We start from the raw sequence: 23,403 nt of genomic DNA, 5'->3' as shown, positions 1-23,403 counted from the left end.
CCAGATGAAAAGCTCTCATAGCAGTTTTTCCCGTCGGAAAAAACGGTCGTGTGCATACCTCCCAACATTTAAAGCGGAGCTCCACCCTAAAGTGGAACTCACGCTGATCGGAACCGCCCCCCCTCCTGTGTCACATTCGACACCTTTCAGGGGGGAGGGGGGTGCAGATACCTGTCTAAAGACAGGTATTTGCACCCACTTCCAGCCACACAGTCTCGGGTTTTCTGCGGGCAGTTTTCTCCTTCCGTCCTCCCCCCGTTGTGCTCTGGGAACACTCGGCTCCCAGAGCACAGCGGGAGCCAATCAGCGGCGCAGCGCAACTCGCGCATGCGCCGTAGGGAACCCGGTAGTAAAGCCGGAGCGATTCACTTCCTGGTGCCCTCACTAAGGATGGCGGGGGGAGCAGCAGAGAGACGAGCGATCGCTCATCCTCTGCTGCGGACGGCGCTGGACTCCAGGACAGGTAAGTGTCCTAATATTAAAAGTCAGCAGCTGCAGTATTTGTAGCTGCTGGCTTTTACGGTAATATTTTTTTTTACTGGCACATCCACTTTAAAAAGTCCACTGCGGGACAGTTGTTGAGCGGGGGGGGCATAGAAGTTGTTGAGCGGGTGGGAATCGAAGTTGTTGAGAGTGGAAGTGGATGCCTCTCACCTTTGCACAAAATGTCTCCTCCCTCAGAGAAATCTTTGACGCGCCGCTACGGTTCCTCCTCCCGCAGTACTGCCCATTCAGCTACGCCTGCCTCCTCCAATAGTACGGCTGCCATTCAGCCCTGCCCGCCTCCTCCAATAGTACAGCTGCAAATTCAGCTCCGCCTGCCTCCTCCAATAGTACGGCTGCCATTCAGCTCCGCCCACCTCCTCCTATAGTACGGCTGCCATTCAGCTCCGCCTCGCCTCCTCCTATAAGCTGCCATTCAGCTCCACCCGCCACCTCCAGCAGTACTGCCCATTCAGCTCCGCCCGCCTTCTCCTACAGTACTGAGCGGGGGGGGAGGGGGGGGCTCGGATCCTCTCAGTGCGGGAAATTTAACCCTTTTGCGGGACTGCGGGAATATGCAGTCAGTGCGGGAAAATCCCGCACAATCCGTGCTTGTTGGGAGGTATGGTCGTGTGTACGAGGCATTAGTTTGCCTGGTAAGCAGAAAGACCAAAAACGATACTCTCTTCTATCACCTACCTAGAAGGGTGCTAAACAAATATGCTGCAGTGTTTATAGATGACTCAGAATAAAAGCAGAATTTCACATTACATGATGAACATTAAGGGGTTATGTTCCCGCTTCAGATATGTGATAGACACAGATTTACTTTACAGTACAATTAGTCTTTAAGACAAATGATCCTTGTCATCGTCATGTGTTCACTTTTCCATTACTCTGCACTTATGAATGAGAGAGCACCTTTAAATAACCGGTAATTCAGTGATTTGCTTCTAATCGGTGAGATAACTGTTCATTTTTCTCTTTCCTTAACAAACCTGTTGACCTTTATATAGCGGAAGACTTGAAGGTAAGATACATGCGTAGCCTGGCGGACCTGTCTTGTCAGTCATTATTCTCTCTGACCTTACTTGTGCTCACGGTTTGAAATGTTCTGGATTAATGAGGCATTTGTTCTCCATGAAGAATCTATTTAAAAATACAATTTTAATGAGTTGCTTAAGATTGATGATTATGATCTGTTTGCTTATACAGTACCCGTTTGTTGCCAGCTTTTGGCAAAGCAACTTTTGGCATTTCACAATTAGGAATTCTTTTGTGGGACATTAGCGATGCAATAAAAAAAGGCATATTCCAGTAAATAAAAAAACAAGAAAAATTAAACAGATTTTTTTTCCCATTCTGTAATTATTATTGAGTTTTCTTTTTCATTTATTAGTAGATATTATGGCAGACTTTTTCAACGCTCGAGGAACCCTTGAAAACATTTTCAGAGCTCGGTGAACCCCCTGAAATAATTTTCTCATCTGCAGCTCGCGGTACATTAGTGTGATCAGTGAGTTGTAGATATAGCAATAAATATGTAGATATAACAAACACTAATAAAATCTAAAACAGAATTGCATACTAAATATCTGAATGACCGGGTCACAAAAAACACTGGCCCAGATTCAGGTAGAATTTGCCCCTTTTTTACGGAGGCACAGGGCAGCGTTTTTGCCCTGCGCCCCCGCTAATTTACTGCGCTGCGCGCGATTCACGGAGCAGTAGCTCCGTAAATTGCGTGTGCGCTCTTTAAAATTGCCCTGCGTAAGGGTGCCTAATGTAAATGATCCCGTAGGGGGCGAGAATCATTTAAATTAGGCGCGCTCCCGCGCCGAGCGTAGAGCGCATGCTCCGTCGGGAAACTTTCCCGACGTGCATTGCGGCAAATGACGTCGCAAGGACGTCATTTGCTTCCAAGTGAACGTGAATGGCGTCCAGCGCCATTCACGAATCACTTACGCAAACGACGTGAAATTCAAATTTCACGACGCGGGAACGGCGGGTATACTTTAGCATTGGCTGCCCCTACTATTAGAAGGGGCAGCCTTACGCTAAAGATGCCGTACGGAAACTACGTAACTTGCGTACGCAGGGCCCGCGCAACATTGTGAATCGGTGTTAGTATGCAATTTGCATACTATACACTGAGCACAATGGGAGCGCCCCCTAGCGGTCATCGCAACAAGAATGCAGCCGAAAATCTGCGTGGCATAAGAGCCTTATGCCACGCAGATTTTAGGCTGCAGTCGGCGTTACGATGTTCCTGAATCAGGAGCATTCGTAACGCCGGAGCAAGTCAGAAATTGCGCTGCATAACTATGGTTACGCAGGCGCAATTGCTCTCTGAATCCGGGCCAGTGAATATTCATTGGTGCTCAATGCAGACATATGGGGGCAGATTCACGTACCTCCGTGCATCTGTACGCCTGGCGCAGCGTATCCAAGATACACTACGCCGCCGTAACTTTTTTTTTTTTCGAATCTTCAAAGAATTTGCGCCGTAAGTTACGGCGGCGTAGTGTATCTATGGCGGCGCGGAATTCAAATGGATGTAATGGGGGCGTGTTTTATGTAAATACGTTGTGACCCGACGTAAACAACGTTTTTTTTTTAACGCCGCATGCGCCGTCCGTGGGGGTATCCCAGTGTGCATGCTCGAAATGAACCCGGAACAAGCCAATGCTCACGACGGTGACGTCATTCTACGCAAATCCCTATTCGCGAACGACTTCCGCAAACGACGTAAAAAATTCAAAACGCCGGCCATACTTAACATTGAGTACGCCTCATAATAGCAGGTTTAACTATACGCCGGAAAAAGCGGAACGCAAACGACGTAAAAAAAATGCGCCGACAAAACAAAGATACGACGCGCAAAATTTGAAATTACGTGGCGTATCAAGAGATACGCCGGCGTAATACTTTTGTAGATCTGCCCCTTAAAGTGTTACTAAATCCACAACAGTAAAATCAGTCTGTATATGATGTAAAGCATGCTTCTTATACTCACTGTGGAACTTAAGGGGTTAATCCTCTGCATTGTGTAAAAAGGCTGTTTGATCCTGTCTCTGATCTTCCTCTTCCTTCCACAGTCCCCAAGCCATCTCCTGAAAAAACAGAGCCTAAGAGGCACTCTGCACATGCTCAGCTTGGTGTGTATTGCTAGAGAGTTTTTTTCTTTTTCTTTCTCATGAAAGTGCATGTGATCAGCACAGGGCCAATCAGCACTGTCCAGACAGAGGGTCAGGGGTCATGCAGCCTTATAGAATAATCATATGAGAATGAAAACTCCTCCTTTAAGCTTTAACCAGGCACTGATAGAAGTCACAAGACTGCTATAACTGCTGATGATAAAAAGTATTTAACAGTTTATGTTTACTTTAATAATTGCATGTCAATGTTCTGGCTACTGTGGGAGACCAGATATAGTAAATGCAGGGTCCTGGGTTTAGTAACACTTTAACTTTGCATTGGTGTTCATGTATAACAAAAATAAAGCTGAAGTTTAGGTATGGAAATTTTACTTTAATTATTGGCCCACCTTGAAGCAATGTAAGTATGTATGATAATGTGCCATACCCGTGGGATTTCTGTGGAAGATAGACAATACTGTAGTAGGCACCGCTAGTAAAATGAGCCCACTAGCTTCTGGGTCCTGTATATCAAAGCATTCTCTGATTGGACGAGGTAGAGAAGAGGGGTGGGACCAGAATGTCCTTTACCTAAGTCAGTCACAGAATACTTTAAAGTTGATTTACTAAAACTAAAGAGTGCAAAATCTGGTGCAACTGTTCATGGTAGCCAATTTGGAATGAGCGCAGTCAGTGTTTATTTACTTTAGTGATTTCCAGATTCCACTAGGATCCCAAAGGTATGGCACATACCTACTTACATTGGTCCAAGCTGGAAAATGTAGCAATGTAAAAATTGCCATATCTGGATTGCAGCTTTAACCAGTTCAGCTCTTTGGGCGTAGAGTCAGGGCCAACTTTAACGTAGGGCAAAAGGGGAAGCTGCCCTGGGCCCTGTCATCGCTGTGGGGCCCAAAGCAGCTTCCACTTAATTCCTACGCTGCCCGCAGTTTTCACGGAGTAGCAGGAGAAGCCCCCACCCCCCGCTCTCTCAAACGGTGGCCACATTATAACAGGAGAGCTGGACAGCTGCGGGCTTCATGTGCTTGAGCCCGCTCGTCCCGCTTCTCCCTCTGTCAGAAGCTGCAGACCGGAGTGACAGGGAATGGCAGAGCGGCACTCAGTGTTCCTCCTGCCCAACCCCCGCCTGACAGACCTGTGTAACACACAGCCGAGTGAAGTGTTCTGGCTGTGTGCCATGGGTCTGATAGCCAGAGACTGCACTGTGTTGCACCGCCGTGAGGAATAAGTTCTGTCATCAGGTGAGAAAGAACAGTGGAGAGAGGGGGAAGGGGATTCACAGAGAATTGGGGGATACACTTTTGCTGTCAAGAAGATTTCTGTGATCAGCACAGGGCCAATCAGCACTGTCCAGACAGAGGGTCAGGGGTCATGCAGCCTTATAGAATAATCATATGAGAATGAAAACTCCTCCTTTAAGCTTTAACCAGGCACTGATAGAAGTCACAAGAATGCTATAACTGCTGATGAGTAAAAGTATTTAAAGCGGGAGTTCACCCGAAATTTTTTTTGCATTGGGCCGCCATGGCCACTGTATTCCTAACGCAGAGACAAGGCAATTTGCTGACTCCTGGGGTGTTAAGGTGCACACCACTGGGCTACACTGGCACTGCAGCTACACTGGGCTACACTGGCACCACTGGGCTACACTGGCACTGCAGCTACACTGGCACCACTGGGCTACACTGGCACTGCAGAGAGCGAACATTCGATTTCCCAGGGACGAGTCCTGGTTTCTGGAAAGCAAAAGAATGGAGGGTGCCAGACCGTTTAGGTAAAAACACAGAATAACTCAATTACTCACAGTTCATAGAGAAAAGACAATCTTATAACTGCTCTGGGTTAAGGTAGAACCCCGGCAAGATACAATTTCAAACATGGAAGAAAGCCTTTCCCATTTAATAGTAACAATCCAGTGTTAGTATCCTTCTAGTAGACATAAGTAGTATCTTCAGGAGTATCTAACAGCATTACCAAGGACTACCATCCTGAGCTAGACCTTAAAATATTCAAGTGTTACATAGTTACATAGTAGGTGATAGACATTTGCATCCGTTTTCGTCCGAATGCATTTTTGTCCAAATTTCTGGGATTTCCGCGTTTGTTTTAACAAACGAGAACGAATACGCTGAATCCAAAAGATTCGACATAAAAAAATGTTTTATTTTTCATTTTGTTGCGACAACATTTCGATATAGATAGAAGATTCAACATGACGGTGACAATAGCGATCTGTGTCTATCAAACCTGCAGTTGAATGTGCCTAATCTAACTCTATTAGTCCGAGATAATTCTACATAGAGAGAAAATATTCCCCATTATAGAGACATGAAGATTTGACGAAGCAGCTAAAAACGTACGATCGCCACAAACGGACATTTATGGTCAAATGCTCCGCCCACAAGCTATAGAAGAATTCTAACGTTAGCTGACTAGTAATAATAATTATTAAATATAATTATTACTAGTCATACAACATTAGAATTCTTCTATAGCTTGTGGCATTTTTATAGTAATCTAATGCATTTTTATAGCACCGATCGCTATAAAAATGCCAATGGTCCCAAAAATGTGTCAAAAGTGTCAAGTGTCCGCCATAATGTCGCAGTACCAAAAAAAAAACACTGATCGCCGCCATTACTAGTAAAAAAAAAATATTAATAAAAATGCCATAAAAATACCCCCTATTTTGTAAACGCTATAACTTTTGCGCAAACCAATCAATAAACGCTTATTGCGATTTTTTTTTTTTTTTTACGAAAAATATGTAGAAGAATACGTATCGGCCTAAACTGAGGAAAAATTTTTTTTTTTAGATATTTTTGGGGGATATTTATTATAGCAAAAAGTAAAAAATATTCATTTTTTTCAAAATTGGCGCTCTATTTTTGTTTACAGCACAAAAACTAAAAACCGCAGAGGTGACCAAATACCACCAAAAGAAAGCTCTATTTGTGGGAAAAAAAGGACCTCAATTTTGTTTGGGAGTCACGTCGCACGACTACGCAATTGTCAGTTAAAGCGACGCAGTGCTGAATCGCAAAAAGTGCTCTGGTCTTTGGTCAGCAATATGGTCCGGGGGTTAAGTGGTTAATGAAACAAAATAAATAAAAACTAATTTCGGGAGTATCTAAATAAATACATTTTTCAGACGAAACCAAAATTCCGAAACAAAATATTTCAGTGTGCACATGTCTAGTAGGTGAGGTTGTTACCTAGTTACATAGTAGGTGAGGTTGTTACCTAGTTACATAGTAGGTGAGGTTGTTACCTAGTTACATGGTAGGTGAGGTTGTTACCTAGTTACATGGTAGGTGAGGTTTTTACATAGGTACATAGTAGGTAATGTTGTTACCTAGTTACATAGTAGGTGAGGTTGTTACCTAGTTACATAGTAGGTGAGGTTGTTACCTAGTTACATAGTATGTGAGGTTGTTACCTAGTTACATAGTATGTGAGGTTGTTACCTAGTTACATAGTAGGTAATGTTGTTACCTAGTTACATAGTAGGTAATGTTGTTACCTAGTTACATAGTAGGTGAGGTTGTTACCTAGTTACATAGTAGGTGAGGTTGTTACCTAGTTACATAGTAGGTGAGGTTGTTACCTAGTTACATGGGGCCAGATTCAGGTAGAAGTGTGGCGGCGTAACGTATCGTAGATACGTTACACCGCCGCAAGTTTTCATCGCAAGTGCCTGATTCACAAAGCACTTGCGATGAAAACTACGCCGGCGGCCTCCGGCGTAAGCCCGCGTAATTTAAATGGGCGTGTGCCATTTAAATTAGGCGCGCTCCCGCGCCGGACCTACTGCGCATGCTCCGTTTCGTAATTCCCGCCGTGCTTTGCGCGCAGTGGCGTTATTTTTTCTAACGACGATGCGCGTAGCGTAATTCCGTATTCCCGGACGTCTTACGCAAACGACGTGAATTTTTAAATTTCGACGCGGGAACGACGCCCATACTTTATACAGCAATACGTTTGCTGTGTAAAGTTAAGGCACCAAAAACGACGACTAACTTTGCGATGGGAAACTAGACTAGCGGCGACGTAGCGAACGCGAAAATCCGTCGTGGATCGCCGTAACTCCTAATTTGCATACCCGACGCTGGTTTACGACGCAAACTCCCCCCAGCGGCGGCCGCAGTACTGCATCCCAAGATCCGACAGTGTAAAACAATTACACCTGTCGGATCTTAGGGATATCTATGCGTAACTGATTCTATGAATCAGTCGCATAGATACTCTGAGAGATACGACGGCGTATCTGAGATACTCTGTCGTATAACTATGGATGCCCCCCGCTGAAACCACTGCCTGTGGAAGGGAATTCCACATCCTCCAGGAGTGTTGTCCTCCAGGAGAACCTACCAACATTACCAGGGACATCCATTCTGGTCTACACTTTTCATAAGCTATTTTTTCCTTCTTTCCAACGCAAGCTTCCCCAGGAAGGCAAACCTAGTATCCAGGTAGGTCTGGATGAGCAGCTCCATCATGTGCACTCTCCCCAAGCCCGAGTCCTAAAGGAAGAGAGCTTGCAGCTGTCCATTCCAAATATTTATACCCTTACCCAGCATGCACCACGGGCACAGGGAACTCATAAACCCTCCCTACTAGTGCCAGAGATGCCAGTAACACCCAGCAGCAGAAGGGAGAACTGACAACTAGATTGTACTCATACCACCCAACTGTCCCTGATTCCGAGGGACTGTCCCTCATTTGGAGCGGTGTCCCTCTGACCCTCTTTCCTCCTCATTTGTCCCTCATTTTGGTCTGATCTATATAGTTCAGGGGTGTCCAAACTTTTTCAAAGAGGGCCAGATTTGATGAAGTGAACATGCTCGAGGGCCGACTATTTTGCCTGACATTCTTTGAACCATTAAAATTCAGTCTAAGTGTGTTCGTCTGAGCAACTAATACACTGCCCAACAAGAATTATCTTGCCTTTGTGGCTGTGTATGGTGAAGAGATGAGCTTGGGCGTGTTATTTGGATATACTGTATATATTTATTTTGTGGCCCCAACGAATCCCAGAGCGCTGCTTAGGACTAAGGATGAGCTTGGGGGTGTTATTTGGAAACACCGTATTTATCGGTGTATAACACGCACAGGCTTACCATTGCCATGAATGCAGCCTTACCATTGCCATGAATGCAGTCTTACCATTGCCATTAATGCAGCCTTACCATTGCCATTAATGCAGCCTTACCATTGCCATGAATGCAGTCTTACCATTGCCATGAATGCAGCCTTACCATTGCCATGAATGCAGTCTTACCATTGCAACCAATGCAACCTTACCATTGCAACCAATGCAGCCTCACATGTGCCATAAATGCAGCCTCACATGTGCCATAAATGCAGCCTCACGTGTGCCATGAATGCAGCCTTACATGTGCCATAAATGCAGCCTTACCATTGCAATCAATGCAACCTTACAATTGCAACCAATGCAGCCTTACCAATGCAGCCTCACATGTGCCATAAATGCAGCCTTACCATTGCCATCAGTGCAGCCTGATCGATGCCCATCTGCAACCTCGGAAGGCAGAGGGAGGGGGGCGGGACGAGTGCCGACAGATTACAAACAGGAGAATCTCTTGTTTACTCTGTGGCCTCTTTAATACAAAGTCTCGCCTCTTATGATAGACAGAACAGTCGTCCAATGGCATCCCAGGAGATGGGGCTTCCAATACAGAAGCTGCTGAGTAAACAGGAGATTCTCTAATCTGATGGCGCTCGTCCTGCCCCCTCCAAGGCAAAGCCGATAAATACAGTATATATCTTTGTGGCCCTGGGGGCTACAAACAATATATATATATCCAAATCCCCAGGGGGGCCATATTAAATCAACAGGGGGGCCGCATTTGGCCCGCGGGGCGGACTTTGGACATGCCTGATATAGTTGTATATAAAATGCACTTTTTTAATCTTTCAAAAAGTGTTTCCCAGAGCTAAACCTTTCATCTGATTTCTTAATTGCTACATTTGTAAATTCCGAAAGCCAATATAAAAAAGAGTGGTAGAAAAAGCACTTGTGGATTTGACATTCTTTTTTTTATAATTCTCCTTTAAGGGGGGCATGGCAGGGCATGTATCCTATGCCTACTTACCTTTGCCAATAGGTGTCCCTCGTTCCCATCTAAAATATTTGGGAGGTATGTTGTACTTAGGGGCAACTGAGCAAGACAAAACTTCAAATTAGCACTGGGTGATTACAGTCATGCAGATTTAGGAGTCACTGCTGCATATGGCAAATACAACCCATGACAGTGTGTACTAATGTGGCCAGTCAACTTGCAACTGGGTGGGTCAAGGAGGGGAGGAGGCAGTAAAACTGTGGCTCAACCACCTCATTTTACCGCCTCTACGCCACCTGTGTGAGCAAGGCCTAACTGGGTCAAATTTCCCTTAAAGTTGTGACCATCTGGCTTCACTGTTGCACATCTTGTATTTTAGTTGTTGCTTCATTTTGCATCTCTATATCTTTGACTTAGCAGCTTGTGTCATGTCCTTCTCTGTGTCATGTAAAACATATAAAGCTGCGGGCAATATCCTTTTAAACTCTGAATGTCACGCAGTCCAAGTAATCACATATGAACTTGCAGTGACTACAGAACAAAATGTGGAAATGACGGACCCCTGAAGGTATGGAACATATGGGAGCATTGCCCCGGTCACCAGCTCCGCGCAGACATCTTCATAATCTAATCATAAAGCTTCTTTCACACACAATGTCAAGTGAATTCAATATAGGGGAGATGGACAGTAATGGAAGCCGGACCTTTACTTCTGAATACACAGTGAGGGCCAGATTCTGAAAAGAGATACGACGGTGTACCGTATTTATCGGCGTATACCACGCACTTTTTTGCCCTGAAAATCAGGGCAAAATCGTGGGTGCGCGGTATACGCCGATACCCGCTTTCCCGCGCCGAGTTTTGAATACTGCGCCGACATATACCGAGCGCAGTACACTCGGGTATAGTCAGGCAGTCTCGGCTCCTTCCGCGCTCACGTCCTGGACGTACAGGACGTCAGCGTGAGAGTTGCAGAGCATTGCCGACAATACACGAGTGTACTGCGCTCTGTATATGTCGGCGCAGTATTCAAACTCGGCGCGGGAAACAAGCGGGAGGACGCGAGGACGCCGCAGAAGGACCCTGGACCCAACGAAGAGGACACCCGAAGCCGCAGAAGGACGCCGGACCCGACGAAGAGGACACCCGAAGCCGCAGAAGGACGCCGGACCCAACGAAGAGGACACCCGAAGCCGCAGAAGGACGCCGGACCCGACGAAGAGGACACCCGAAGCCGCAGACGAACGCCGGACCCTAAATGACGCTCACGTCGGCTTCATTGACGTTTTCCGTCGTGAGCTGGAGCATGCGCACTGGGCTATTTTTACGGCCGGCGCTTGCGCAGTTTGATCGGCGCGGGGGCGCGCTTAATTTAAATACAAGCCGCCCCCTTTGAATTACGTGGCCTTACGCCGGGCCATTTACACTACGCCGCCGCAAATTACGGAGCAAGTGCTTTGAGAATACGGCACTTGCTCCAGTAAATTGCAGCGGCGTGGTGTAAATGGCTTACGCTACGCCGCCGCGGATTCTATGAGAATCTGGCCCGAAATGTTTAAATGCTAGGCGATGGGAGATTAGAGTAGATCTATACCAGGGGTCTCCAAACTTTCTAAACAAAGGGGCGGTTTATTGTTCTTCAGACTTTAGGAGGGCCGGACTGTGGCCAGTGGCAGGAAAATAATAACATATTGATATCATTGATATCATAGGGAGGAATAGTGCCCCATTATTGGTGTCAGTGGAAGAAATGGTGCCCTATTGTTGGTGTCAGATGGCATAATAGTGTCTTGTATCAGTAGAAGTAATAGTGCCCCAAGGGCCATTAAAAGCAAGCAAAGGGCCGCATCCGGCCCCCGTGCCACAGTTTGGAGACCACTGATCTATACCCTGATGCAGGGTTTCTCAAGCTTTTTTCTGTCAAGGCACCCTTGACAGAAATTATGCACAGCTTCGAGGCACCCCATTCTAAAGTAAAAAAAAAAACAAAACTAATATTTTTACATATCGCAGCATACACGTAAGACACCCAACATGAGAGGCAGGGGTGGCCCACCCATTAGGATGCCTAGCATGAATTTATCCACGGCCGCCGTGGCCACCCCCTATTCATGTATCCGGCCCCTTTCAGGGCACCAGGCGCATGAATTACAGCAGCCAGGTTTTTTTTTAAGCACCTGATTAGAGCCAGAGGCTCTATTAAGCTTCAAAATAGGGTGGGCTCGGGACGCAAAGAGTGCGACCGGAGCCCACCCAGGTGTGTTGCAACAGTGAATGAATATTTGCTGTTGCAATGCTGATCCTCCTCCCGGCCAATCGGGATTGGCTGAAAGGAAAAGCGATCCCATTGGATTCCTAGGAGGAGGGGAGGAGATGCACGGCGATAGCGAGGAGGAGAGCGAGGAGGAGAAGAGCCGCTGGCCGCTGCCCGGATGCCCAGTCCCCACTGATGCCTGGATGCCCCGTCTGGTCATCAGATGTTTGCCGATGCCTGATGCTCGCCGCCTAGATGTGGTAAGTGCCGGTGGACCAAACGGCAGACAGTGGTGGGGGGTGTTGAGTTGACACAGGGGGGGGGTGTTTGGTTGTTTGTCCCACCCCCCCAAACAAAAAAACACCAGCTGCCACTGATTAGAGGTGATTTATTCTTGCAAAGCAAATACACCTTTGCACGCTGAACAAGGAACTTTGGCCCAGATTCTCAAAGGGCTTACGACGGCGCAACGCCATTTGCGCCGTCGTAAGTCCTAATCTGGGCCGTCTTATCTATGCAACTGATTCTTAGAATCAGTTACGCATAGATATCCATTAGATCTGACAGGCGTAAGGCTCTTACGCTGTCAGATCTTAAATGCAATTTTTTTCCCGCCGCTAGGTGTTGCCTCGTCGTTTTCCCCATCGTCTATGCAAATTAGCTATTTACGCGAGTTTCCCGAATCTTACGCGCGGACGACGCAGTGAATTTACGCCGTTTCCGTAAGCGTAAACTTGCCCCTGCTATATGAGGGGCAAGTTTACGAAGGTCCGTCGTATGCCATGTTAAGTATGGCGGCTTTTTCCGTCGTTTACGTCGTTTGCCTAAGTCGTCCGCGAATACGACTTTACGTCAATGACGCTCACGTCGGCGTCATTGACGTTTTCCGTCGTGAGCTGGAGCATGCGCACTGGGCTATTTTTCCGCCCGGCGCATGCGCAGTTCGATCGGCGCGGGGGCGCGCTTAATTTAAATACAAGCCACCCCCTTTGAATTACGCGGCCTTACGCCGGGCCATTTACACTACGCCGCCGCAAATTACGTAGCAAGTGCTTGGAGAATACGCCACTTGCTCCAGTAATTTGCGGCGGCGTAGTGTAAATGGCTTACGCTACGCCGCCGCGGATTCTACAATTATCTGGCCCTGTATGTCAGGATTACCCAGTAGTATTTCAATAAAATCTTCAGATTTAAAACTGAACTCCAGATATGATCTGTATTACTTACTTTCGTTGGTCCAGCATAGACCAATATAAGTATGCATATTTCATAGCTGTGTAGCGTTACACCCGCAGGTGCCGCTGGTTCTGGTTCCCCCTATTCCTGCTTAGCCAGGCAACACACATTTCCAACTTGCATCCAGACACAAGAAATCAGTCCATAGGCTTGTTCTTGTTATTTTATTGGGGAAAACAACTTGGCTAGGGTATAGGGATTAAGGGATGCCCAACTTGACTTGAAGAAGAACAGATGAGGACAAACTTCCTTCTCTATGTACAAAAATGAAGATCCTGGACGGTCCCCCCTCTGGATTAGTGACAAGATCCTTTATGAACCAGGAGCTCTCGATCCCCCTTAGTGAAATGGCACAACGTATGCAGAAATATCTTGTCTCCTCTGCAGAACTTTATCCAGTCTGACACTAGCAAATACTACCAGCCCCCCTGGCTGCTCTGAAGAACTCCCTAGGACAAGGGATCATGATTTAGCACAACGCTGTCCTTGGAAAGTATGCTACATCTGACAGTCTCTCCCCTTGTATGCCCCTGGGTGTGCTGAGGCACTCACACTGTCCTTTGCTCCCCGCTGCACTATAACGTGTTTTGGAGCATGCACGGCTCATTCGTCAGACTTGCGCCCATGCTTGCCCGGCAGGCTTATTCGAGGTGGGGGAGGGGGAGGAGAGAGGGGAGGGGTTGGGGAGAAAGAGGGGCGGAGTGTAGACCTGTTGATGGATATTGGTTTCATAAAGGGCCAGAGTCATGTGACTGGACATGTGACATAACAAGCACATTAGATTTAGTGTGCGTCTGGTCTTAATGGTCCCGGAAAGAACAGACAGGGTTATCATCTGTCCATACATACATATAGGGGGGATAGATTACAACCAAAGTTACTTTGTTGGGTGATGAAGGAAGTCAAGTATATTCGATATAAAAAAATTAGGCACATTCGATGGCAAATGTTAAGTACATTCGATGTTTAATGGAAAATGTTAAGTACATTCGATATTGAATGTCAAGAATATTCAATGCTGAATGGAGAGTGAAATTGTCAAGTACATTCGATGTTGAATGGAAAAAGTTTGGTACATTCGATGTTGGGTGGGAAAAAGCAGATACATATGAGTACCTGTCCATGTGTATATATATATATATATATATATATATATATATATATATATATATATATATATATATATATATATATATATATAAATATATATGGGAATAAATTATAACCAAAGGTACATGGTTGGGCCATAATGATAGAGGGAGTCAAGTACATGCAATGTAAAATGTTGAGTATATTTGATATTGAATGGCCAAGGTTACGTACATTCGATGTTAAATGGAAACTGTTCAGTACATTTGATGTTGAATGTCAAGTACATGCTGAATGGAGAGTGAGATTGTCAAGTACATTTTATGTTGAATGGAAAATGTTTGGTACATTCGATATTGAATGGGAAAAGTCAAATAATTTCGCTGTTGGATGAAAAATGTTAAGTACATTCGATGTTGAATGTCAAGTTCGTTAGATGCTGAGTGAAGAATGGAATTGTTCACAATATTGTGAATTGTACCTTATCTGTCCCGGTGTGTGTGGGCAAATGCAAGGATCGCAGTGGATGTGTAATGATGTATGAGGATATCGTATCTCAGTTCTAGAGTATGGTGTTGATTTCTATTTCCTTGTCTATACCTCCGGCTGAGTACGTCCAGGGCATTTGTCCAGTATGTTTCCCTTTGACAGAGATGTTGATATCTCTCTGCCTCGGGGAAACTGTCAGGGATAGATTCAATGATCCATACTTTGAGGCCCGCGGTGGATTTTTGATGGTATTCTGCCCAAGTGTCGGGAAACGCTATGCTCATCTTCAGTCTAGCTTCAATAAACCTGCGGTGTTCCCCGAAACGTTTGCGTCAGGTGCGTATCATTTGGCCTACATAATGCAGGCCACAGGGACAGGGCAAGCAGTAGACTACATATTCGGTGGAACATGTGTAAAATTAATTTATTTTGTATACTTTCCCTTTTACTATGAATTATTTTTGCCCATTTTGCCTGTAATAAATCTTTTAAGCGCTGCACGTGACGATACAGGGCGTTTTGTATCTTCTTCAGGGTGAAATTTCCCCCGTATGAAGATACGACACCCCCTGTATCGTCACGCATAGGGGAGGGGACAGGACGGCAGGAGAGTCTGTGTGAGGCTGTGAGGACTGTTTACCATATCCCGATCTGTACATCTCGCTACGAGCCTGTTATTGAGTGGTGCACTGTCGCACCTGCAGTATGTGGGTACCCCGGCAAGGGATCTGTCTTTTTATTTAAATAAATATTGTTAAAACGTTACTTGCACAATCCAGGCTTTTTTCTTATATATTCTATGATCTTGAGCTGCCTGCCAAGGAACCAGGGACCCAGGATTATCCATTAGAACCCAGGTGTGGTTCATAAGCGTGTACAGACCAAGCTTAGTTGCAAGGTCGCACGCTCTAAGGTGAGCGTCCCTTACCGTAGGGGAGCACCTGTGTGACTACACCTTGGCATGACTTTTGGATCACTCACTGGGCCGTGTGTTGTTGTATGAACTGTATTATATATCACCCTTGGATTGCTGATACTGATTACATGCACTAAAGCACTGTGGAATTTTAAATGTATTTTTTATCCACACTGAAGCACCTTAGAATACTTTTATATGGACTTGTGTGTCATTTTTAAGGATTGGACTGTTTACCACTATTATTTATTATGCTTGTTTATGCACTTATGCAATTTTTTTGGATGCAATTTTGTTTAATCATTATTTATATATATTTACTTGTACTATTTGTTTGCAGATATCTAAATCACTTACCAGACACATATCCCCCGTACTTTGTATAGTGGTGTGTACACTATAATTTCATTAGTGCTGCGTTTTGCTCATTTTATTTAGTCTTTGGCACGATTTATGAGACGTGTTTTACGCTAGCAGCTTTATTTCTATACCTAGTGGCTCACAGGATTGTTGCATTTTTATAGTGTATACACTTGCATTGGTTTAGGTTGGACCAATGTAACTATCTAAAAATTGCCATACCTAAGCCCCCTGCTCCTTACCACATGATCAGCTGTCTGAGGGACATCGGTCCCTCACACAGAGAGCCATGGCTGCCTCATCTGTGCGCAACCAGTGCCACCTGCCAGTGCCACCCATCAATGCCCACCATTGCTGCCAATCAATGTCTATCAGTGCCTCATCATCAGTGCTGCCTATCATTGTCTACTACCAGTGCCCATCAGTGCCACCCATCAGTGATCATCCGTGCCTATCAGTGTCATCTATCAGTGCTGCTTATCAGTGCCACTCATCAATGCCCACAATTGATGCTAATCAATACCCATCAGTGCCTCATCATCAGTGCTGCCTATCAGTGTCACCTACCAGTGCCCATCAGTGCCACCCTTCAGTAATCATCAGTGCCAACAATCAGTGCCACCTAATAAGTGCCCATTAGTGCCGCCTTATCAGTGCAGCCTATCAGTGCGCCTATCAGTGCCCATCAGTGCAGCTTCATCAGCGCACATCAATAAAGGAGAAAAATCACCCATTTTCAAAATTTTCGGTTTGAATATTTTTTGTGTTTTCATAGGGCAAAAAAAAGGTCATAATAATAGTACCGTTCATATTGTACAATTCAATGAAAAGAATAAATTACAAAAAGCAATTATAACTATACATCTTTTGTTAAGTATATAGAACCGAATGTAAGGAGTATTCCTTAGTGTAACATTTCAGTTATCATTACAATTTAGTGATGTAATTCTAGCTATTAATATTAACAATCAAGATAGGAGAATATAAAAAGGAATATTTAATTATAGTGAAAATACAAGATAACGTTTGCGCGGGTCAAATAACCCAAAATAGTTAGGAGAAATGAGAAAACTTTTCCAGGGCCAAGTTCCTGCTAATTGGTTTGGAGATTAAGTTATATTCCCAACTATTCCAGGTGTTTTGATTTGTTAAACTTGTTGTAAGTAAATAAAGTACAGTGGAACATCGGATTGTGAGTAACGCGGTTAACGAGCCCAGAGGCGATTCAGTTTGCATGTGTTGCGCTATATAAGTTTCTCACTCACGAGCGTTTCGCAATATGAGCATTGTATTTTTAAAAAACCTAACTTGGTTTGCGAGTGTTGTCTCGCAAAACTAGCAAGATTCAGATTCAGGTGTGCAGTATCGCGTTTGGCCTGAGGTGGGGGGGGGGGGGGCACCAGAGCCGAGTTCGGAATTGCTCAGAAAGACATGGAAATACTCCGTTCCCAAGCCTTTCCGAGGTTTGCCAAGGTCAGCCGAGATGACCTCGGGCCTTTCCTGCTGTTTCAGAGGCTCTCCAGCGCCCCCCACCTCTGGCCGCATGCGGTATTGCATGCCATTGAAGTCAATGCGGAACTAATTATTTTAGTTTCCATTGACTTCAATGGGGAAACTCGCTTTGATATGCGAGTACTTTGGATTACGAGCATTCTCCTGGAACAAATTATGCTCGTAATCTGAGGTTCCACTATAAAACTAAAACCAGTTTTAGGTAAGGCTTCAATAAAGTGGAGAATGAGGAATATTTCCAGAAAGGATTTTTATAGGACAAACTTCCTCATGGAGACCACAATGTTTAATCAAAACCCGGAGGTAGGAAATGCTCAAACCACGGTCTCCATATGTCTTCATATTTGGATATTTTGTCAAGAAATATTGCTTCTGTTTTTGCATTAATTATGGACTGAGTAATCCTGTTTTTGACTGATAAAATACACAGTGAATCAGATTTCCATGCTGTCGCAATAGTCTGCTTTGCTGCTGTGGTTACATTGACGATGTGATAGGGTGTGGGGTTTACTGTTCAGGAGTGCCATAGATGGATCAGGTGTTAGAATAGTGTTACACATCGTGTTAAGAATTTGAAACACTTCCGACCAAAATGATTTGACTATTTTGCATTCCCACCAAATATGCATTTGTGTACCCTGGGGAAGGCAGCCTTGGAAGCAATGGCAACTAAGGATATTGTGGAGAAAATGTTGAAATTCTGGCAGGGACCAGGTACCACCAAATGAGCACTTTGTAGTTTGTTTCAAGAGCCACTATATTCAATGAGGCTGATTTGGTGTCTTGCCAAATTTGGGTCCAACAAACTATTAAACAGTGTGGGCCAGATCCAGGAAGCAGTTACGCTGGCGTAACTGCTAGGTTGCTCCGGCGTATCTTTGTTTTGTATCCACAAAACAAGATACACCTGAAGCTGGGCTAGATCCGACTGGCGTACGTCTTAGTATGCCGTTGGATCTAAGGTGCATATTTACGCTGGCGCTAGGTGGCGCTTCCGTCGATTTCCGCGTCGAGTATACAAATTAGCTAGATACGCTAATCCACAAACGTACGTCCGGCCGGCGCATTTTTTTACGTAGTTTCTAAGGGTTTTTTCGGCGTAACGTTACCCCTGCTATATGAGGCGTAGCCGATGTTAAGTATGGACGTTGGACCAGCGTCTAATTTTCCGTCGTGTACGCCGTTTGCGTAAAACTTTCGCGAATAGGGCTTTGCCTAGAATGACGTTCACGTTGAAAGCATTGGCTTGTTGCGGGTTAATTTGGAGCATGCGCACTGGGATACCCCCACAGACGGCGCATGCGCCGTTCAGAAAAAACTTAATTTACGTTGGGTCAAGACGTATTGACATAAAACACGCCCCCATCCCATCCATTTGAATTGCGCGCCCTTACGCCGACACAGTTACACTACGCTGCCGTCACTTACGGCGCAAATTCTTTGTGGATACGGGAAATACGTTGTAAGTTACGGCGGCGTAGTGTATCTGATACACTACGCCGGACGTAAAGAAGCGCCGCGCTACGTGGACCTGGCCCTGTGTGTGTTTTTTTTTTTTTCGGTCTTTTCATTTTCTTTTGTAAAAAATAAACAACTGAGCAGTGATTAAATACTAACAAAAGAAAGCTCTATTTGTGAAAAACAATTGATACAAATTAAATTTGGGTACAGTTTTGTATGACCACGCAATTGTCATTCAAAGTGTGACAGCGCTGAAATCTGAAAACTGGTCTGGGCGTGAAGGGGGTAAAAGTGCCCTGTATTAAAGTGGTTATATCATGTTAACCACTTGCTGACTGCCTCACGCACATCTACGTTGGCACAATGGCACCAGCAGGCAAAACAACATATATATACGTTACTTTGGACCTGCCCCCTAGCGGGCAGCGCACGCCTGCCGCGGTCTCCGTGACCATGCCCGCAGGACCTGCAGAATCGATGTCCCGCGATCGGGTCACAGAATGGCAGAACGGGGGGGATGCCTTTGTAAACAAAGCATCTCCCTGTTCTGCCGGGTGACACAGCACTGATCGTCTGCTCCCTCTCATCGGGAGCAGCGATCGGTGATGCGACGCAGTAAGCCACGCCCCCTAACTGTTAGAATCACTCCCTAGGACACACTTAACCCCTTCCCCTCCCCCTACTGGTTAACCCCTTCACTGCCAGTCACATTTATACAGTAACAGTGCATTGTTATAGCACTGGTCGCTGTATAAATGTGAATGGTCCCAAAATAGTGTCAAAAGTGTCCGACGTGTCCGACCATAATGTCGCAGTCATGATAAAAAACCCAGATCGCCGCCATAACAAGTAAAAAAATAATAATAATAAAAATGCCATAAAACTACCCCCTATTTTGTAGACTCTAGGGGCCAGATTCACAAAAGAGATACGACGGCGTATCTCCTGATACGCCGTCGTATCTCTGAGATACGATTGTCATATCTATGCGCCTGATTCATAGAATCAGGTTACACATAGATAGCCCTAAGATCCGACAGGTGTAAGTGACTTACACCGTCGGATCTTAGGCTGCAATTCTAGGCCGGCCGCTAGGTGGCGATTCCATTGCGGTCGGCGTAGAATATGCAAATGACTAGTTACGCCAATTCACGAACGTCCGCTTTGCCCGTCGCTCTAAATTTACGTTGTTTCCGTAGAGATACGTCACGTAAAACTAAAGCTGCCCTCTAGGTGGTCTAGCCAATGTTAAGTATGGCCGTCGTTCCCGCGTCGAAATTTTAAATTTCACGTCGTTTGCGTAAGTCGTCCGTGAATGCACTGGACGCCATTTACGTTAACGTCGAAACCAATGACGTCCTTGCAACGTCAAATTTTAGGGACGGAGCATGCGCAGTACGTTCGGCGCGGGAACGCACCTAATTTAAATGGTCCCCGCCCCATTTGAATTAGGCGGGCTTACGCCGGGCGGATTTACGCTACGCCGCCGCAAGTTTACAGGCAAGTGCTTTGTGAATCAAGCACTTACGCTGTAAACTTGCGGCGGTGTAACGTAAATGGGATACGTTATGCCGCCGCAGCGTAACACATTTCTATGTGAATCTGGCCCTATAACCTTTGCGCAAACCAATCAATAAATGCTTATTGCGTTTTGTTTTACCAAAAATATGTAGAAGAATACGTATCGACCTAAACTGAGTTCTATTTTTGTTTATAGCACAAAAAATAAAAACCGCCGAGGTGATCAAATACCACCAAAAGAAAGCTTTCTTTATGGGAAAAAAAGGATGTAAATTTTGTTTGGAAACCACGTTGCACGACTGCGCAATTTTCAGTTAAAGTGACGCAGTGCCGAATCGCAAAAAGTGGCCGGTCATTTGGCAGCCACATGGTCCGGGGCTGAAGTGGTTAAATCTTATGAGAATTTCAGTGATTGGGTCTGCATAGATGTAAGGTCTCAGTTGCAGGATGATAATACATGTGTTGCAAGTCGTCTACAAACAGCTAATCTGGAACTACGGAACGATTAATAATCAGTGTTGCTATTAGTTCCAAGACCAGACATTCTCTGTTACAAAGTAACATTTCAATAATTATTAACCAAAGCCGCCTGCGTGACCTCAAGCATGTCCAAAATATTTATCTTGAACTTTTTAACTGCCCATGGTGGAACAAGAGGCTCTTTTAGGATTGAAGCCTCACAAGGGCGGCTGCCCTACATATTACAGTGTCAACTTTTGCCCTCTAGAAGAAAAAAAAAGTTGCGTTTTAAGTTCAGGCTATGAGTAAGAGATCTCTGAAGTTGCATTTCTGTTATTATTAACTTTCTGACCCCATGATTAAAGGGAAGAGCCGAGGGAACGAGTACTCCCAGCCAACCTTAAACTTTTCACCCAGCGATAACAGCAGCGATAATTACGTTCTCTCCTCTGCAGCCAATATGTTTTCATATTTTACTGCATACTGAACTTGTCATGAGTATGAAGAATAATGGGGGATAATAAGATGTTACGCCGAGGTCTGGCCGTTTAAGCTCTGGGGTTCTGGTTCATTTTGGCTTATGTTCCTTGGCCATCGAAAATGGATATAAGATAAAGAATATGGAACAGCAGTGATTCTTTAATTGGATGTAAACCCAATTTTTTTTATTTTATATTTTGGTGTCACAATGTAGAGTATAAGATTTTTTTTTTTTTTTTTAAAGCCTATGGCGTGTGAACACACCCAAAAACTCCACCCGGTGCAGAAAAAATGTGCACACACATAAAGAGTGTTCACAAAAACGTGCAGACGGGTGCAACGTCAAGTGGTTCTCCTGTGAATAGGGACCCAAACCCTGATCCCCCGGGGCGTTAGGCTCCAGACGGGGACTGAGGTACTGTGGTCCGAGCAACCAAAGCCGACACGGACCCAACTTCCTTGGAGGGACTGCCGAAACAGAACCCTCCCAGTACTAGGTGGGGCTCCCCCAAAGGGAGACCCCATGAGAGCAGGCGAACTAAGCCAGAAGGCCATGTCCACCCACTCCCAAGACGTTCAGGGCTGGCCCGAGGACCGGCACCCTAATAGTCACACAGTGTCACAAAACGTGCACAACAAAAAAAGACAAAAAAGTGACAAACACAGGCTTAAATAAAATAAAGTGGGGGAAGGGATAGTGGAGAGGAGAGTGAAAGAAGTGGCCATTGTGGTGAAACAATGACCAGGCCCTGCGGCCAGGAATAAAAAATTCCTCCGGTCCTAGCCAAAAGGCCCAGCCCAGGAGGCAGGTGCTAAAAAAAGCGTGTATCTGGTGCAGTGACCGTGGTATCTTAAATCAATGTGTCCCTCACACACAGTGATCTTCAGATACCCCTGGACTGCCACTCCAGGGGCACATGCACCATAGGCTTTTCGTTCCATATCCGACCCCCCGACCGGCCAGTGCAGCCCTCCACCCCTGCCAGCTAGAGAGCCCTTCAAGGTTTTCTTGGGGAGAACTGCCGCTCAGGTAACAGCCTCCACCAATACTAGCCCCTCCAGACCCTCCGTCAACCCAGTGGATTTGCATGGCTCTACCCCGTCTTACCACAGGGCATTACCAGCTCCTCCAACCGGATCGCTGACAGAGATAGCACTTACACCAGCCAGCCAGAAGGCCAGACTAGAACTCGGCAAAAAGACCAAGACCAAGCGCAGCACCCATCCTCACCAGGAGCACCCTTCCAGATGGCTCAGACTCAACCATGGGCCGGCCCCCAGTATCTGTCTGGCAGCACAGCGTAGTCCCTGCTGAAACCATCCTTCCAGGTGCAATGACGTCATTGGATTGCATCCACCCTCCCAATGGAGGTGCTTCAGCGCTCCGCTGACGACTGATAAGGACAGATACCACACCTAGTCCTAGCCAAAAGGCCGAGAAGCGGCAGGGAAGACAACCACGATCAGCACGGCCTAGAGTGTGCAATAGCCGTGCCTCGCCCTGGGAGAACCACCTTCATGATCATGGTGTCTCCCCTGCCAGGTAAGTGCATTTTTATTGTTTTTTTTTTTTTTACTACTAATGGCGGCGATCAGTGATTTTTTTCGTGACTGCGACATTATGGCGGACACTTCGGACAATTTTTACACATTTTTGGGACCATTGTCATTTTCACAGCAAAAAATGCATTTAAAATGCATTGTTTACTGTGAAAATTACAGTTGCAGGGGGCGCTGATGGGGTTATGTGTGACCTCATTTATGTTTCTAACTGTAGGGGGGTGTGGCTGTAGGTGTGACGTCATCGATTATGGTTCCCTATAAAAGGGAACACAAGATCGATATCAGCGCCACAGTGAAGAACGGGGAAGCTGTGTTTACACACAGCTCTCCTCGTTCTTC

General features: G+C 45.6%; 1 pseudogene; it reads right to left on the bottom strand.

Annotated features, from left to right (window-relative positions):
- Positions 1–22,899: 22,899 nt before the first annotated feature.
- LOC120929890 lies at positions 22,900–23,052 on the bottom strand (annotated as a pseudogene).
- Positions 23,053–23,403: the final 351 nt, after the last annotated feature.

This window comes from Rana temporaria, chromosome 2 (assembly GCF_905171775.1).
Source record: "Rana temporaria chromosome 2, aRanTem1.1, whole genome shotgun sequence".
Classification (NCBI taxonomy): domain Eukaryota; kingdom Metazoa; phylum Chordata; class Amphibia; order Anura; family Ranidae; genus Rana; species Rana temporaria.
Note: the sequence above shows the minus strand (reverse complement) of the source record. Positions and strands in the feature narration are given on the sequence as shown.